This window comes from Erinaceus europaeus, chromosome X (genome assembly GCF_950295315.1).
Source record: "Erinaceus europaeus chromosome X, mEriEur2.1, whole genome shotgun sequence".
NCBI classification, from domain to species: domain Eukaryota; kingdom Metazoa; phylum Chordata; class Mammalia; order Eulipotyphla; family Erinaceidae; genus Erinaceus; species Erinaceus europaeus.
Window position 1 is genome coordinate 97,648,809 of NC_080185.1, and position 19,040 is coordinate 97,667,848.

Genomic DNA, 19,040 nt, shown 5'->3' on the forward strand with positions numbered 1-19,040 from the left:
CCCGAGTAATGAAGCTGAAGGGTTGTCATTCCACACATGAAGTCTCTGGACACAGTCTGAAGTGAAGCATGTTGAGGTGGCAATCGTTGTGTTGTTTAGGTTGTGATCGACAGATGCAATATTATTTGATATGGATTGGGAGAGGCATATGGGAAAGTGGGCCCTATCCAAGGGTTCCAGGACTGGGGGAAGTAGAGGCTCTATAGTGGAGATGTGAGGTTCCCGCTGTCTTAGGGTTCAAAAAGACATTGGATAGTTAATGTTATCATCACATTGTTCGGTAATTGGGTTAACTTTGAAAAGTCCTTTTGTTATGGTTTGCTGTACAGTACCCAGTATCTTGTATATAGCTGTGCTATTGGATGCTTCTGATCTACTTGGTCTAGGCTTTTGAGAGAGTCCGCATATCAAATACACGGCCTGTATATTAAAAAAACAGTCTGTGTTTTAAAAAACTTCGAGACATACAATTAATTTCCCCCCTCTTGTATTAATTAACTAGTGATTTATATGACTACATTTTACTAGGAGTGTACATAAACACCATTCCCACCACCAAAAGACTGTGACCCATCCCTCCCACCCACTCCCATCCCCCACTGTCCCAGGAAGCTGCATGTCTACCCCTCACCACAGGGTTTTTACTTTGTTGCCCTACTTACAATTTGGTCCGGTCCTGCTTTTAGTTTCCCTTTCAGATCTTCTTACTCAACTTCTGTTGATGAGTGGGATCATCCCATACTCATCTTTATCTTTCTGACTTAGCTCACTTAACATAATTCCTTCTAGCTCTGTAAAGATGGGTCAGAGAAGGTGGGTTCATTGTTCTTGATAGCTGCATAGTATATCTCTCCCTTTCTATCTCCCCCTCCCCTCTCAATTTCTTTCTGTCCTCGCCGATAAAAATGGAAAAAATGGCCATTAAGAGCAATGGGTTCATAGTGCTGGCAGTGATGACCCTGAAAGCAAAATAAATAAATAAATAAAGTATATTCTGTGGCTGTGTAATAGTGCTGATGGCATTATATTTGTGATAAGTCACAGTGCAAAGTTGTCCCCTCATTCACGTCAGAGAGAGCCATGGTATTGATGGGGATACCAGGCACATTCAACGTACCTCTCATCACAGTCATGTGTTGCTTGCCCACTGGGATGGATATACCGTGAAAAAGGCATCTGGTGATCACACCATCACTGTGCAGACGTCACTCAGTGTGAAAGGTGACCACACCATCACTGTTTAAATGTCAAAAACGGTAATGACACATGTCTAGATGACGCAGCTGACTCCACACCTCAGCCAAGCAGTATGGATTGACTGCAGTGGGATATATGACCCACCACTGACTGAACCATCACTGTGCAAGACTGTGTTTGAGTCCACATCTCAGAAAGAGGATGTAAGCATGGCAGCATTTGAGGGCTTCACTGTTTAGGTGAGAAATACCTATGAATCAATAGTACAAATGACATAGTCCCTGATTGAATCCAATACCCAAGCAAGGCTGAAATTTCCAATTGTTAGGACTTGTAGCAGAAGATCAAGTCAGAAAGAGGGAGGAGGGAGAGCCCTGAAAACACACATGTGACAGCGGACTACTGTGGACCCCGGCTTGGTCTGCAAGCACACTGTCAGGGCTGGCATTGCACCAGGGGTCACAGTAGCCGCTGGAGGCTAGAGTGGGAGTGCTTGCAGCCTCTCCACCTGGACAAAGCACTTCTCTGAGCAGATTGTCCCTGCTGACACCGGGCTCTCAATGCCTCTTTCCCACAGGAGGGGAGGGCTTCATGCTCAGGCCCCAGTGGCTGGGAATCACTGGACTGGGAGGCGGCAGGCAAGGCTTTGTGGAGATAATGTTTCATTCAGGAACATTCATTCTTCCAACTCCTTTTAATTATGGAGGGTCTTTTGTTGTTGTTGTTTTCTCCAGACATACTGAATATCGGAGGGAAAACGAGAGTGTCACAAACTCCCATCTATCCATTACCCTGCTTCGATCACCACCATGAACATTTCTGAACCTCTTCACTTTGGGTGTCAGGGATGCTGACTGACTGCTTGTCTCCCTTCTTGGAACACTGTTGAAACGAGAAGGGAAAGACAAACAAACAAATAAACAAATAAATATGGGGGAGTTCTCTCTCTCTCTCTCTCTCTCTCTGTATGTGTATATGACTACAGATGAATCACTTCACATGTGTAAAGCTGGGTGCTAGTGACCTGGGAGGTAGGTAGTGCAATGGATAAAGTGTTGGATTCTTGAACATAAGGTCCTGAGTTCAATCCTGGGGCATCACGTGTGCCATAGTGGGGCTCTGGTTCTCTTTCTCTCTCCTCTAGTTATTTCTCTTCTGTCTCTCTGTATCTCTGGTTATTGAATAAATAAATCTTTAAAAATACAGAATAAAGCTGGGTGGCTAGAGGAGTGATAGTAATATTTAGAAAAGCAGTTGGGGATGGGAGAGATAAGATTGGGTAGGGCCCCTGACTAGCCAGGTACCTAGCTAGGGCTCAAGACTTGGCACCGTGTGGGGAGGTGGGTGCCGGGGTTGTGGAGGAAGCTTTTTGTGCTGTGGTGTCTCTCCCTTCTTTTATTCTTTCTCCTCTTCCCTCTCTCTCTTTGAATGAGTGGTGAAATCACACACATAAAGTCTCTCTCACACACTGGTTCAGAGTGGCGAAATCATACATACACAAGGCTCTGACTTCACAAAAATAAAATAAACAATAGTAACAACAATATAAAAAAAAACTTCTAGGAGTTGGAGAGGAGGCTCAGCTGAGAAGCACCTACATTGCATGCATAAAGGCCCAGGTTTGACTTCTAGCACCACTGGACAGCAACGAAGCTACAGTGAGCCAGAAGTCTATGAATGGGAGACTGGTGCTTTGACTTCTCCTCAGCCCCATGTGTGGGTCATGAGACAGCATCCGTCTTTTTGTGACCAACTCATTTTTCTTAGCATAATGCTTTTTAAAAATAAAATATTGACTTATTAACATGAAAGAGAGAGAAAGAGATGGAGAGATACTGAGAATATATATGGAGAGAGAGAGAGAGAAGGAAACAGGCTACCACTCAGGCAGTTGGGATACCAGGGATTGAACTTGGGTCCTCAAACCTTTACGTCTAATGCTCTGGCCATTGTGCCACTTCCTGGGTCTCTAGCATAATGTTCACGATAGCATTCTGTCTACTTGTTTATAACGTGAAGTTTTTCATATCGAAAGGCTACGTAAAACCAAAAGCCTAGCTGAGAAGCAGGACAGGTGTTACCAGTGGACCAGAAAGCTTGGAAAAGAGTGAGGGCGTAGGCTCCTTACAGTGTGGTTGAAGATCCTTTAAAGGCTACATAGGCAAGTGAATTCTCTCTCTCCAAAGTGAATGTTCTGAAAAGCTTGAAAGGAATCTCAAGACCAGATGAAACAAGGGCTTAAGGAGGGAGGGTGGGCTGTGGGGTTGTTGGTGAGGCTGTGAGTTAGGGGCTCTGGCCCTGACCACAGCTTTGGCAGAACTAGCTCCTGATACAGTGTTCTAGGACAAAGCCACAACAGGAACTCTACAATGTGGGGGCTGGGGGCAACAGGCTGGTGATGGCTGTGGGGGAGTGAACAGCAAGCTTGCCAGTGTCAACAGGAAAATGTGACTTGCTCTCAGGCCTTCCTTATAAAGTGGTCTTGAGGATTTAGGCTTCCATAACTGGCTCTGGTTGTCATTGTCATGAGAGTAGGCATTTGTCACTGTAGTTTAGAAAAATGCACACCAGTCTCTACTGCAGATAAGCCTGGACCTTCATCTATAACAGGGAGGGAGGGAGGGGGAGAGAGAGAGAGAGAGAGAGAGAGAGCGAGCAAAGAATTATCAAACATATGTGAGGAAAACCAACATTGTGAAAGAGAGGCGTCAAACTAAACAAACATGAGAACTAATCCCCACAGAATTCTCTCTGGATGGAGAGCAATATTTAAATGAAGTAAAAGCGCTCTCCATAAATAAAGAGCTGCCTGCTGTCAAAAGAACACGTCAGGGTTCTTGGAATGAAAGAAAAAAAGTGCAATTGCTAGCATAATAGGCTCACTGGCTAGAATAGCCCAGCGTCTGCAGAAGATGGGACTGATGGCCTAGGTGAACGGTGAATGCAGAAAGACCAAGTGGTTTCAGCAAGAGAAGTATGAGAGGAATTAAGAAGGGCGGGGGAGGTAACATAATGGCTATCCAAAAGGACTCTCATGCCTGAGGTCCCAGGTTCAATCTCCAGCACCACCATAAGCCAGAGGTGGGCAGTGCTCTGTTAAAAAAGAAAGAAAGAATGAAGAGAAAAGAAAAAAGGAAAGAAAAAGAAATAAAGAGATGGGAATCGATCTAATAAGAATCTTGAGAGCAGAGAGTGTGCCAAACAGCAACATTACAAATCTGTCTCTAAAGGCAGCACCATTTTGAACATCAAGAGTAATTTAAAAAAAAGGGGGGGGAGCTGAATCTTCTAGAAGTGAAGGGGGTGGGGAGGAGTTGCTTGGTGTCATGTACCTCCAGCGAGGAAGCCAGAAGTCAGTGGTGCAATGTCTGAGAAATTCTGAAGAGAGATCAGTTAGAGGTTCCAAATCCATCTCTTGTATACCTTCCCTGCCTTTCTGTCTCCTACCTCGGTTTCTGGCTGGCAGAGCCTACCAGAAAGTTAGTTGGGAAACAAATGCTTGCTATCTCCTAGCCCCAGAGGTTGGAGTTGAGTTTATAAGGGCAGGTATACTACTGATGCAACAAGCAAATATCTTGGCACACTGACTAATTTACTCTTCTGGGGTGATGGGCCAAAGAAGTGCTTCAGTGGTAGAGTGGAGTGAGAGTGTGTTCCTTGCATGTGGAGGATGTGTGTGTGTGTGTGTGTGTGTGTGTGTGTGTGTGTGTGTGTGATGGGGGTTGAGCCTGGGTTTAATCCCTGGTTATTGTCTAAAATGGTGGAAAAGTGATTTGCACTCTATCTCTATTTCTCCTTCCCCTCACAAATTCTCTCTGTCCTGTCAAATAAAAGAAATGGCTACCAGGAATGGTAGAGTTGTCTTGCAGGCACCTAGCCCCAGCAACACTGCTGGTGATTAAAAAAGAAAGAAAGAAAGAAAACAGGAAAGAAGGAAAGAAATACAGGCCAAACAGTATTTGAGGGGACTCTCTGCTGGTATTGGCCCCACTCAGGCCTTCTGTAGGCTCTTGGCTCTCTGTGGCCCCCCACCCCCCTTTTCCTAGCCTACCTCCCCATCACCATCACATCCAGCTCTGGGCTGACCGGATGTAGATCCATCACCATTTAACTTGTACTTTCAGAGGACATAATGGATTAACCAAAGGAGTGAAGCGCCGACTTTAGACTTTCAGGCTATTTATGGGCAGTGGAAGGGAGGGAGGGCTATTTCGGTGCTTTTCAAGTCACTCCAGAACAGCTGAAGTTTTTATATAAGCATTTCCAGGGAGGAAGCTTATGCGGAGACAAGAGAAATGAAGGTTGGGGAAGAGCTGGCTGGAGAGGGGGGGTGCGGTGTGTGCATGCGTGTGTGTGTTGGGTGTGTGTGTGTGTGTGTTGGGGGTATGTGTGTGTTGGGGGTGTGTGTGTGTTGGGGGTGTGGTACAGGCCCTCTGGGGACCGCTTGATGAGAAGAATCTTCAAAACAGTTACATGAGGGGCTAGGAAGACAGCTCACCTGGATAGTGTGCCTGCTTTGCTATGCGCAGGACCCAGGTTCGAGGCCCTCTCCCACTGTACTGGCAGAGACTTCAGTGCTGTGGGCTTTTTCCCTGTCTGTCTCTATCTGAAAAAGTCAGCCTGGCAGTGGTGCTCCCGTGGCAACAATGACAAAAACAAAAACATGTCAAAATACTTACAACATGACTTTAAAAGTCCGGGCATACAAAGTGTTCCCTGAAGTGCGAGGCAGCCTCAGACTTCCCCCGCCATTCTCTCGCTCCCCTCCCTGCCCATCTCAGTGGAGGCTCAGTGGCAGTGGTGGCGGTTGGTTCTCTCACAGCATGAGTTACCCTTCTCCTGGTTCTGGAGGTCCTGGATCAAGGTGGTGACACCCTGACAGAGCTTGTCCTTCCTGACTCCTTCCTCTCTGGCTTGTGGCTGGCTGTCTGCTCCCTGTGGAGGGGGGGATGCCTGACCTTTCTTCCCTGAGTGTCTGTGTCCTGACAAGTTCCATTCCAAGGCCCTGCAGCTACAGGCCAATAGAACATATGAGCAGGGTGTTCTTAGAATGGGCTTTCTGAAATGTTCCTTTTTAAGAAGGGTCACTTCTTTACTTTTCCCGGCATTCAGATGTGATGGTTGTTGACATGCCAGCAGCCATCTTAAGAGCATGAGGTGATGGTCACCCCTGAAGAACAGAGGAGCAAAGACCCAGGCCCTTGGTGGCCTTAAGGAGCAACCTCACCCACCTCTGTTTGGATGATAAAAGAGAGAAAAAGAAAATCCTTCTCTGCTTTAAGCCATTGGATTTCAGGCTTGTGCTTCTGAAGCTGGACATACTATCTAACTGTCAGGGTGAAGACTTTGATTTCCTAGCCCCAGAATCCTGTCCGCCAAGAAAGGGGGGGGGGGGAGACGAGAAAAGAGAGAGTCTGCGTATGGCTTTGGAGCTTCAGAATTGGCAGGCGCCGCTCGCCCCATCGGAGGATCTGGAAGCAGCCGGCGTTTGAAGTGGGGTGGGGCTGCCAGCCTGCATCTTCTCAGAAGCACCTGAGGATAAAAGCTTTGGAAGCCGAGGTGTCTGCGAAAGTGACAGGCGGGGAATCACTAAGCGGCTGTGAAGGCTCCTCAGCTCCTTGGTGCTCCCGCCGCTCGGAGCAGACGTGGCCCCAGCCTCGAGGGGTCAGCGTGAGTGGCGTGCGTGTGCCGGGGTGTCGCCGGCGGGGAGGGCCGGCTGTCGAGGCACGGAGCGTGCAGGCTAGGCTCACCGTAGCCCCCTCTCTTCGGGCACGCACTCAACATACCAAATGAACCTGCAGCCGGGACTCGTACATGACAGCAGGGAGATAAGCAGGGAAGAAAAGGCGCGCGAGGCGGATGATGAATATTCTATGTGTGACATTTTCCCTGTATTCAGTCAAATAGAAGAAAGTGTTCAAATAACGAGCAGTCACTTTGGTGGCTAGCATGGCAGTTCCTTGGTAACCACGATGCTTCACTCCCTCCCTCCTGCAGGAGGGGTGGCTTCGGGTGGGGTGGGAGGTGCCGAAGGTGGTTGTGGGAGTGGGGGCAGGGTCTCAATATTGGGAGGGAGATTAGAGCCCACTTAAACCCACCTCAGGTCAGGAAGATAGCTCACTGGGTAGGGCACTATCACTGCCATGCACACAGCCGGGTTTGATCCCTTGCACCTTATGGGAAGTGCTGTGGGAGTGGAGGGGGTTGCAGTGCTGAAGTCTCTCTCTCTCTCTCTTTCTCTCCCCTTCCCCCCAGGGTTATCGCTGGTGCTCAGTGTCAACATACGAATCCACTGCTCCTTGCAGTCATTCCCACCCCCTCCCATTTTTATTGGATAGGACAGAGAGAAATTGAGAGAGGAGGGGGAGATACAGAGGAAGAGAGAAAGACCTGCTTTGAAGCATCCCCCTGCAAGTGGGGAAGAAGGGCTCAAACCCAGATCTTTGTGCGGATCCTTGCACTTGGTACTATGTATGCTTAATGGGGTGTGCCACCACCAGCCCCCATCTTACTCTCTCTCTAAATGAAAAATTAAAGAAAAAGTGACCCAGAGTGGTGAACCCACACCTGCCCAACTGAGGACTAATTTCCAACAAGACAATGGACAATGGATGGAGCCAGCATAGGGGTGGAGGCTTAGCCTCTCGTGGAAGGAATAGAAAGGAAGCAGCTGAGGGCCTTATCCTAGTGATGGATAAAGGGGTGCCTGGTACTGGCCCTGCACCACCCCCACCCCCCTTCCCTCAGCCCCAGCCATATTCCCTCCCTGCAACTCAACAGTTATGGTGATAAGGCACAGGTGCTGTGTGTGCCAGTGGTTGTGGTAGTCTCAGGTTGCTTAGACTTGATCTGGGACTGGAGAGGGTGTGATCAGAGGGGATGCAGTCAGCACAGAAAGTAGGGGTGGGAAAAGCTCATCCACACTGTGGGCAGCGGGGGCTTGACCCTTCCTGGAAGGAGGATGGGAAGGAGACAAGGTAGAGCCAGTGCATAGGTGTGGGGGGAGGGCTGGGAGTACTTACCATCAACTACTCCCAGGAGGCTCAGGTGACAAGGGTCTGGGCACGGTTCTTGCTGGAGGCGACTGCTACTTAGTTCAGGCTCTGCATCTAGGACAGGGTCAAGTTCAAGCTTTCACAGTCAGCTGTCTACTTGCGCCCCGGGAATGGCCTTCTCCCTTTCTTTTTTGCTTACCAGCTCTGGTACTGTGGTTTCAGAGTCCCATGTGGCTATTCAGATTCCATGCCTGCAATGCTGGCCCCGGGCACTTGCAAGAGTGTGCTGCAAAGTTGAAAAGTGGAGGAGAAACTGAGTGATGAGGCCTGGTCAGTAACGTTTGCCATCATGGCTAACTTCCAGTTGTCAACTCATTGGCTGCCTAGTTGAGGAGAGACCACAGCACCAGAACTTCTTCCATTGCCATAGAACCTCCCATGTAGTGTCAGGGCTGGGATCTGGGTCACATGCTTCACAACAAAGACACCCTGCCCAATGAGGTCTCTTTCCAGAAAGTGAGGGACTCTAGAACCAGAGGAAGAGACTGATGGGCGCCATTTTGAGTGGGAGGCAAGCTAGAACATTCAGAATGACCCTAAAACAGACAGGGGGGAAAAGATATGTGTGTGTGTGTGTGTGTGTGTGTGTGTAATAAAAAGAAGACTGAAGGAATATATACTTAAATGTTAACAGTGATTACTTCTTGGTCGTAGCACTAGAGATGATAGTAAATACAGTAATTAATTTTGCTTATCGGTAGTACCCACATTTTCTAAACTAGATATGCATTACCCTAGTAATAAAAAATGATAAAAACCATTCCCAAAATGTCTCAAAAAAAGTTAACACAATTTTTAAAGCAGAAGGTTTTTTTTTTGACTGTGCAAGTCTGTAATCATCGCTCCATGCCATGAATAATTTACAAATTAAATTGATTTTTAAAGCACAGCTAAAATAAATTTGATAAGATGGGGCATAGTTATGTTCTTTCTTATCATTCACATTTGTACATTTTATAGTCAATGAAGAGTGACAGGCACTATTTAGAATTCCAGCAAGGAGCAGCCATAACTGTTTGTCACCTGCTCAGCATCTAAACAATGGTCCAGTGGCTCACCTGTCCACCTTGGGCAACAGTGCGGCCAGTCCCCTACTCCATAACTCAGTTTACTGCTGCCAAGGTAGGAAGGAGAAGAGGAGGAGTCTCTTGTAAGAACAGCAAAGAGGGCTGAAATATGGCATCGAGACTTAAGGGGGTATTGTCAGAGTGTATCAAAATTATGCCAGAGGACCATGAAGTAGTGTTCCATGAAGACTAGAAGACAGGAAAACGTGTCAGGCTTGGGGCCTGGGAAAGGAGAAACACTACAACAGGGGCTGGAGGGAAAAGCTTGAAAGGAAAACTCCTAGTGAGATCCTAGTGGGCATAGCCAGGTCTGTGAAAGGGTCTGTGTAAATTCCTGGTGGACACAGGATGGGTGAAGGAGACCCCAGACCTGGGCTGGGGAGTTGGCTCATCAGGAGAGTATATGCTTGGGGTTTGATCAGAGTGTCACATACAAACAAGCAAGAACAAATACCAGGAAGGACTGTGCAGTGCTCTGGTCTCTTTCTTCACGCTCAAGATGGAAGAAGGAGGGAGGGAGGAAGAGAGAAGGAGAGGGAGAGGGAGAGGGAGAGGGAGAGGGAGGGAGGGAGGGAGGGAGGGAGAGAGAGAGAGAGAGAGAGAGAGAAAATCTATAACAAGATAACAAGAGGATGCCTTTGTCTTGGGCAGGGGATGGTGTGGGGAACAGTGTCACATTCTAATGAAACGAGCTGTGGGTCCCGAGGAGACTTGCTGGCCAAGGGCTCCCCACTGAGTTTTGGGACTTGGGAACAGTATTGTCTGCCTCATCCAGGTTGCATTTGGTGACAGAGACTTTTTCAGACTCTAATGGTGATCACCCCTGGGCTGGTGGGGGCAGCTGGTGACATAGCAGGTTCAATGTGGCTAGGGTAGAGGTGGGGACAACTCTTTCTTTCTTTCTTTCTTTCTTTCTTTCTTTCTTTCTTTCTTTCCTTCTTTCTTCCTTCCTTCCTTCCTTCCTTTTCTTCCTTCCTTCTTTCCTTCCATACATTTACTTATTTTAATGACAGAGATACAGGGAGAGAGAGAGAGAGCTGAGCATTGCTCAACTCTGGCTTGTGGTAGTGCTGGGGACTGAACCTGGAACCTCAGAGCCTCAGGCATGAAAGTTGTTTGTCGTCCCCCCCCACACACACACCAGAATTACTAAGCTGTCTCCCCAGCCTGACAACTGGCATTTCTATAGGTTCCCAGGTGACGCCCATGTTGCTGGTGCTTGGACTGGGTCACAGAAGGCATGTGGCTAGGTGGGACACTGCTTCCTCCATGACTCAGTCTCAGGAACGGTGGATCAGAGAAGTGCCCTCCCTGGCTTTTGCAGTGGGTTGGCCTACAGTGGGGGAAGCAGCTGGGACTTCTGCCCACAACCCTTCTTCCTGTTTGGGTGTTCAGTTTCTCTTCACCCGCTCTCAGCTTCTCCTGCCTCTGTCTTTCCTCTCTGCACGCCTTCCTCTTTGCAACAGCCTTGTCATTATTGCAGGAGATTTATTTTTAGCGCCAAGGCCACAGAGTTGCAGATTCGGCAAGGCCTAAAACAAATCGACGAGCAGGAAGTGTTTGTCTTTGAAGCGAGTGGGTGAGGGGCCTTCGCTAGCCAGAGCTGAGAAGCTCTTATCTCTGCTTATTTTCCGAGTTCCCGCGTGGGCTGCCTCTCCCTCTTCCACCCCTCAAGATCACAAGGGAGGTTGAAACCCAAGAAACAACTGAAATCTCATAATCTTCCCCTGCGGGATCTTGCCAAGTCTGGCTTCTAGCTGCCCACCACCACAGAGCTGGGGGACTCCAGAAAACCAGAGAAGAAATAACCAGAGACAAGCTGATATTGGTTTGTGCCTGAACCCCAAATGCTGAGTGAAGGAATCAGAACCCAAAAATCACATTCAGGGCCGAGAGATGGCTCAGCCAAGACAGCGTACACCTTGCTGTGCTTGAAGAGTTTGAGCCCTGGTACCACCTGGGAGCTCCATGTGTGGCATCAAAGGAAACTCCAAGAACAGTGGAGGGGTGCTGTGGTGTCTTTCCTTCTCTCGGATCATTGGTCTCTCTTCCTTTCTTTTTTTCTTTTCTTTTTTTTTATATTTTTTTAATTTATTTTTTCCCTTTTGTTGCCCTTGTTGTTTTATTGTTGTAGTTATTATTGTTGTTGGATAGGACAGAGAGAAATGGAGAGAGGGAGGGGAAGACAGAGAGGGGGAGAGAAAGATAGACACCTGCAGACCTGCTTCACCGCCTGTGAAGCGACTCCCCTGCAGGTGGGGAGCCGGGGTTCGAACCGGGATCCTTATGCCGGTCTTTGTGCTTTGCGCCACCTGCGCTTAACCCACTGCACTACAGCCCGACTCCCTCTCTTCCTTTCTATCTGAGGTTAAAGAGGACAAGAAAAATAGTCTGTGAGGAGCAGTGGAATTGTGTAGATATAGGACCCCAACTGGGAGAAAAAAAGAGTTTTTTTTTTTCAGATTTTGAGGCCATGGTGAGGAGCTGGGGTGACTTCTAAGCTAGAGAGTATGTGCAAAGTGCCCATCTTGTTTCTGATTTCCCAGTCCTGCCAGGGTGGTGACTGTTAGAGCCTTGTGGTGGCTTCTCAGATCTTTCTGCATGGAAGCCTTCTGTAATTGGCTGCTTATGGTAGGGGCATTAAACTCCTCAACCAATGGCCATTGAAGAACTGATAGGCTGATAACAAGTTTCCTTGCCCACTGGCTGACTGATCCCAAGGTCTGCTACCAGAAGTTTCCCAGGTACTCAGAAGGACTGGGCCTTGGTAGCTTTTGGTGGGAACCAGCTTCTAAACACTCAAGGTCTGAATGATGAGCAGGAAGTCCTCACCTAACAGTGCTTCCTCCTGAGTGACTACACAGATCTACTGTTCAGACATCTTGGAGTAGAAGCTGCCATTTTCCACAAGATGGAGAAAGCTCAGGTATCCGAACCGCAATGTGGAAGGCTGTGAGTGAGAAAGAAGCCATGGACCTTTGGCAAGGATGTTTGTCACAGCTCCTTGGCCTGTCTCAGCTAATTGCTGCTATGTCTGGTGTCTCACTCGTGGCCTTTGCTCACGGTTCTCACATTCACTGCCTCAGCTATCCTTCTTCTGAGGCAAGCATTAGTGCTCCCCCTTTACAGAGGACCTGACATGAAAGGCAACAGGGGGTTTCCATGAGAAAAAGAGGAGACCCAAACCGGAAGCATCTTGGAAGCCCCATCTGTGTTGCTTCAGCAAGGCCTCAACTCTTCCCCCCACACTTTTAGAATCTCTCAAGGGGTCTTTGGAAATCTGAACAAAGGAGAATTCTGTCACAGACCCTTTGGTGGGGGGACTTGCAGGAGTCCAATGGGAGTAGACTCCCCGGAAGTAGAAGCACTAATGGTCCTGATTACCCCACCCCCCACCCCAAATCAAACAGGGCTTTTGGCTTGGGACGCATTTGCAGTTCTATTTTTCACTGACCTGAGACAGATGGTTACAATGCCAACAGCATGCATTATTTATGAGCCCGTGCAGTGTTGTATTGGGGGAGGACAGCCTGGCAGTTCCCAATCTGTACCTCCAGGATGGGTCAGGCGACCTTCCCCGGTGACACAGTGGTGAGGACAAGGGGATGGGTGGGATGGGTCGTTTTTTCCCCAAGGTGCCTTCTGGGGCAGAGAGCCTAGAACTCAGCCTTCCTAGGCCTAAGGGGACCAGCAGAGATGTCTTCTGAATATATAAGGCGATGTAGCCCGTGTTAGAGATCTCCAGTTGTGTACCCGTCCCCCAACCCTCCCAGGGCTGAGAAATCAGCCTGAAGAGGCTAGGGAGACACCCACGGCTGCCTTTCAGTTTCCCCGGTCCGCAGGTGGAAGAGGAGGGTCGTCAGAGGAGAAGTGAGAAGGCTGCAGCCAAGCACCGAGCCGCCGAGTCTGTGACCCAGACTGTCCATTGCTGCGGCAGGCCAAACCAGGGAGGCATGGCACAGGGCCAGAACTGTCACTGTCTGGGCATCTGATCCCAGGAAGCCCCCGAGGTCAGCTGTCTCCCCGGAGTGGAGAGCAGCCAATTCGTGAGCTCTCGGCTCAACTGCTGGTGGCTGCCAAGTCGCAGAGAAGCGCACAAGGTCCCCAGGGTGGGCCCGCGTGTTGCCCACATCCGTCACTGTGACTGAGCCCGGGCTGGGACTTGGCACGTACTTCTTGCCTTCAGCAAACTCTGGGAAGTGGGGGAGGGAGATGGGAAATAAGCTCACCTGATTTCAGATCGTGTACTCCTGTGGACATCTGCTTACACTGATGGCGTTTGAATGCAGAGGATGGGTCGTCAGAGGAAACCGAAAGCAGGTGCGGAGTGCAAGGCGCCTTTGGGATGGAGGAGTGTACGCACTTCCTCTGACCCACTCAGTGGCAGATCTCATAACGGCTATCATTTCATCCCAGGGAGGCAGGGAAGTGATCTTTAGAGATAGCCACCACGACTCGGGTATGCTGTCCCCGGAAGTCTAGCTGTGGCTTCCACTTGGTGACACTCACAGGGACCGCTGTTGCCACCACAGCTTCTTGCTCACATTCATGCTTGGAAGGAAGTGCTTGATTTCAGTTAGAGGCTGATATAGCTGAAGTTATCTTTCTCCCAACCCCTCTAACCCCCCCCCCCTTCCCATATTCAAGTTCATGGACTCTCGAGTGTTAAGCACAGAGCCCCAGGCTTGGCAGGGGATACAAGGGATGTGTGAAACATGGCTGGGACACAGCCAGGCAGGTAGGATGGACTTTGCTGGTCAGAGCACAGTGCTGTCTCCCACCCCTGGTAAGTCAGCTAATTGATCCTGGTTCGGCTCCCCACAGAGCCCAGAGCCGCCTTGAGCAAGTGCTTCAGGCAGCCAACACTAAGCGATTGGAGCTGGCATCAAAATGAAACCGATTTGGCCATTCCAGGGCTGGGAGCTCTCTAAGGCCCATTTCAGCTCTGACATGATATGATTACCCATGATTAAAATATGGTCCCTGCCCTCAAGGAACTTCTGAACTGGCAGTCCTGGGGAGTGTGTGTAAGTGTGTGTGTGAGTGTGTGTCTGTATGGGGTGGGGGCTCCCCCCACAGCTCCTCACCAGGCCTTCAGTCATTTCACAGTCAGGGCATCGATTTTCCTTTTCGACTTGTAATTTCCACCTCCTGGATTCCATTATCACTCGCTCAATATCCGACGACTCGCCATTTCTCTGGCCACCGCTTCATGCCGTGAGCATTGCTGAGCAGCGGAGGAAGCTGAGGCCTCCAACACCAGGCTCCCTGTAGGTCACCCTGAGGTCCACACACAGCCAAGGCCTCGAAGGTTCTGTGTGGAAACCATTGAACCCTGTCCCTCCTTCCCTGTGGGATTTCTGGATCAGCCCCCCGCCCCCCCCCCCCCCCGAGCGCCAACTCTCTCTCTTTTCCCAGCTTCTTCCCTTCTGAGAATCCTCTGCAGGTGGAGGTGGCTGTGCCTGCCTTCTACTCCAGATACTCTGCTATTAGCAGATTCTTTGGAAAACACCCAGATCTGCCCATCCTGAGCTGCTTTAAGTGTGTCTTCCCCAGCACCATCAGGAGGGAGGACTCAGAAAACCAGTGCTTTTCCCAGTGTGGCCCCCAGCCCCGGGACTCAGCAGCATGTGGAAGCTTGTTAAGGTAGCCTGTTCCCTCAGCACTGATTTCATTTTCCTCGTGTGACTGTACTGATGATTTCCATATACATATGAAAGCATCAGATGGGACACCTGAGATATGTACATAAAACTTTAGAAGTTATTCTATGTTATTTGTATTTGTTCACCAGAGCACTGCTCAGCTCTGGCTTCTGGTGGTACAGGGGGATTGAACCTGAGACCTTTGGTGCCTCAGGCATGAGAGTCTTTTTGCAGAACCATTATGCTATCTTCCCAGTCCAATATACAATTAAAAAATAATTTTTGAATAGAGACAGATAGAGAGACTACACACAGTACTGAAGTTTCTTCTTTCTTTTTATATTTTATTTTCTTATTGATTTAATAATGATCGACAAGACTGTAGGATAAGAGGGGTATAATTCCACACAATTCCCATCACCAGAGTTCCATTTCCCATCGCCTCCATTGGAAGCTTTCCTATTCTTTATTCCTCTGGGAGTCTAGACCCAGGATCATTTTGGCATGCACAAGGTGGAAGGTCTGGCTTCTGTAATCGTGAAGCTACTTCTTTCAGTGTTCTTTGTTAGCAGTTTCTAATTCCAAGTCAATTAAAATTCCTGGGTCCGGGTGGCCTTAGAAGTGGGATGGGTGACAAGGTCCCCCCACTGCCATAGCCAGGAGACCAAGTGACAGAACAATCAGGTTCAGGGTGTAAGAGCTAAGACTTTGAAGCCTGGCTCCAGGAAGGTCAGCGGTGGATGGAGCAAGACGACCTGAGGGCTGGGTGTGGGGGCCAGCAGCCTGAGATCAGAGCACAGAAGGCAGAAGACGAGGCTGGCAAGGAGCCACCAGCCCAGGGTCCTCCCTGCTGAAGCAGACTGCCCACTGCCATCTCTTTGGGCAGGGCAGGGAAGAACACCCCTCCTGTCCTTCTGTCCTCTTGCTACTGTGCCGGAGATTAAACCCGGGGCTCACACATGTGCTTTACTGCTGAGCCATGTCCTCCTTAGCTCAGCTTTTACTTTATACTGTGTGTATGTGTTCTCTCCCTGCCTCTTCATTCCACTGACTGTGGAGAACCCTCTCCCCCCCCCCCAGCCCCGCGCGCCCTTGTTGCCATCACTCAGTGTCAAGGATCAGACCGGGAGGCTTATGTGAGCAAGATCTGTGCTCTGTGGTTGAGTTTTACTTCCCTGGACAAACATGTCTGTCTTTCTTTCTTTCTTTCTTTCTTTCTTTCTTTCTTTCTTTCTTTCTTTCTTTCTTTTTTTCTTTCTTCCTTCCTTCCTTCCTTCCTTCCTTCATCCATCCCTTCATTCCTTTCTTCCTCCCTTCCTAAAATATTTTTTTCAAACTTAATTTTATTTGACAGAACAGAGGGAATTGAAAGAGAAAGAGGATGGGCAGGGAGAGAGACAGAGAGACACCTGCAGTACTTGCTTCACTGCTTGTGAAGCTTCCCCCCCTGCAGGTAGGGAGCAGGGTCTTGAACCTGGCCCATTGCTCATGGTAGCACGTGCACTTAACCGGGTACACTGCTCACCAGCCCCCCTCTTTTACCTTTTTAATTTTTTTAAAGATAGAGACAGAGAGAGAGAGGAGACAGAAACACACACACACACACACACACACACACACACACACACACAGAGAGAGAGAGAGAGAGAGAGAGTACTAAAGAGACCATAGCACGAAAACTTCCTTCAATGTAGCAAGACTCGAATCTGGGTTGCCCACAAGGCAAAACAGCGCTCTATCCCAGTGAGCTACTTTGCTAGATTTCACTGACCAGAGATCTGAGACCCAATAGCGTGACTTAGCCCTACAGAGGGCGCTACTACAGTTTCTCAATAATGCTGTGAGGTTGGCTCCCTTCTTACCCCCAGTTTGCAAATGAGGCACAGAGAGGGACATAATTGGTCTATCTGATAGAGTTGGGATTCAAACCTAGGAGTCTGGCTCAGGATCCCAGGCTTGGAACCGAGAAGCAAACTACTCTCCCCTCACGGGAAGGGTCTTGGGGACAGTAAGAACCAATGTCATCTAATCCATAGGAGGGACTTTGAGATTTCTTAAGAGTGGGGATATTTCCCTCTGAAGAACCTCACCTTACAACCATGTTCCGCTCTCAGGGAAGGACTTTGTAAGTTTGGGATGTGACAGAAGGAATCAGAAAATAGAAAAATAAAGGTTAATTGTACAGTGCTGATAATCAAAAAATGCTTAACACAAAGAAAAAAAAAAGAATAAAAGAAAGCCCAAACCCAAATCACATTTCAACCAAATTATGACAAGGAACCAGATGGAGGCCAAAAAATATGGCTGCTATGAATATTTTATGAAAGAACTCATCTATATTGATAAGAAAACATTAGTAAGTGAGCAAAATACATAGAAGGCTACAAAAGGAAAATATACAGGTCTAACTTACATAGCTACAATATAGAGCCATGACGCCAAAGAAAAAAAATAGTCAAATGATTTGATGTAAGGTTGCCAAATATATATATATATATATATATATATATATTTTTTTTTTTTTTTTTTTTACCAGAACACTGCTCAGCTCTGGCTTATGGTGGTGTGGGGGACTGAACCTGGGACTTTGGAGCCTCAGGCATGAGATTCTCTTTGCACAACCATTATGCTATCTACCCCCACCCACCAACAATATTTAAAATACTGTGAAAATGGCTAGCACATTGAAATCAGAATGGCACACCCACATGCACATCTAGCTGGCGGCGGTGAAGAAAAAGTGCTGTGACAATTATCTTCTGTCCTCTTTGTCCTGGAGCTCTTAAGCTTGGTGGACTTTATCTAACATAACAGTGAATAAATCAGCGGATATGCGATGCCTCCTCTTCTTCTGTTTGTGGGCTGCCAATAGGAGCCACTGTCCTGAACCACCTCGTTGTCCTCACACTTTAGGCCCTTGAAAGTATCTAGCATCTAGTGGTCCCGACACCTGGGCCAACAGGATGGAAGGACAGGTCTTTTCTAAGTCTCCTCTCCTCTGGAGCTCTGGCTACTTTTGTGGATTGGCTCACCCTCAGAGTAGTTGCTGGGGATGATTGACATATATAAAAAATATGTTTTATGGGGGTTGGGCTGTAGCACATTGGGTTAAGCACACATGACTCAAAATTCAAGGGCCAGCGTAAAGATCCCGGTTAGAGCCCCGGGCTCCCCACCTGCGGGGGGGGGGGGTGTCACTTCACAAGTGGTGAAGCAGATCTGCAGGTGTCTATCTTTCTCTCTCCCTCTCTGTCTTCCCCCCCTTTCCCCACTTCTCTCTGTCCTGTCTGGCAACAACAACATCAATAACAACAACAATAATAACCACAACAATGATAAAAACAACAAGGGCAGCAAAAAAAGGAAAATAAATAAATACATAAAATATTAAATATATATTATTTATTCATTTTTAAAATATTTATTTTCCCTTTTGTTGCCCTTGTTTTTCATTGCTGTTGTAGTCATTATTGCTGTTGTCATCGTCGTTGTTGGATAGGACAGAGAGAAATGGAGAGAGGAGGGGAAGACAGAGAGGGGGAGAGAAAGACAGACACCTGCAGACCTGCTTCACCACCTGTGAAGTGACCCCCCTGCAGGTGGAGAGCTGGGGGCTCAAACTGGGATCTTTATGCCGGTCCTTGCTCTTTATGTCACGTGCGCTTAACCTGCTGTGCTGCCTCCCGACTCCCTAATTATTCATTTTTAATGAGAGACAGAAAGATACAGAGAGATCAGAGCACTGCTGAGCACTGGTTTATGGTGGTCCTGGCAGATCTCAGCTCCTCAGGCATGAAAGTCTGTTGCAGAACTATTATATTATCTCCTCAGTCGTGATTGACATCTTAAAAAATGGGGGTCAGCAAGCACATGAAGAAATGTCCATTCTCCTAGTCAGAAGGGAAATGCACACTCAGAACCACAATGAGATGCCACTTGACACCCACTGGATGTCTATAATTAAAAAAGAACAAAATGGTGAGTCTTGATGCGCATATGGAGAAGCCGGAACCTTCCTCTATTGTCTGTGAGGATGTGAATGGCATAGCTGTCCTGGAGAAGAGAGTCTGGCAACT

At 48.3% G+C, this 19,040-nt stretch overlaps 1 long non-coding RNA gene across 1 annotated transcript; it reads right to left on the minus strand.

Annotated features, from left to right (window-relative positions):
• Positions 1-1,946: 1,946 nt before the first annotated feature.
• On the minus strand, positions 1,947-13,895 carry LOC132535730 (uncharacterized). The gene is made up of 5 exons (XR_009547451.1): positions 13,549-13,895; positions 12,152-12,269; positions 8,392-8,478; positions 8,220-8,306; positions 1,947-2,079 (listed from the first exon to the last, which is right to left on the minus strand). It is a non-coding gene; the product is annotated as an uncharacterized LOC132535730 (long non-coding RNA).
• Between the last annotated feature and the right edge of the window lie 5,145 nt (positions 13,896-19,040).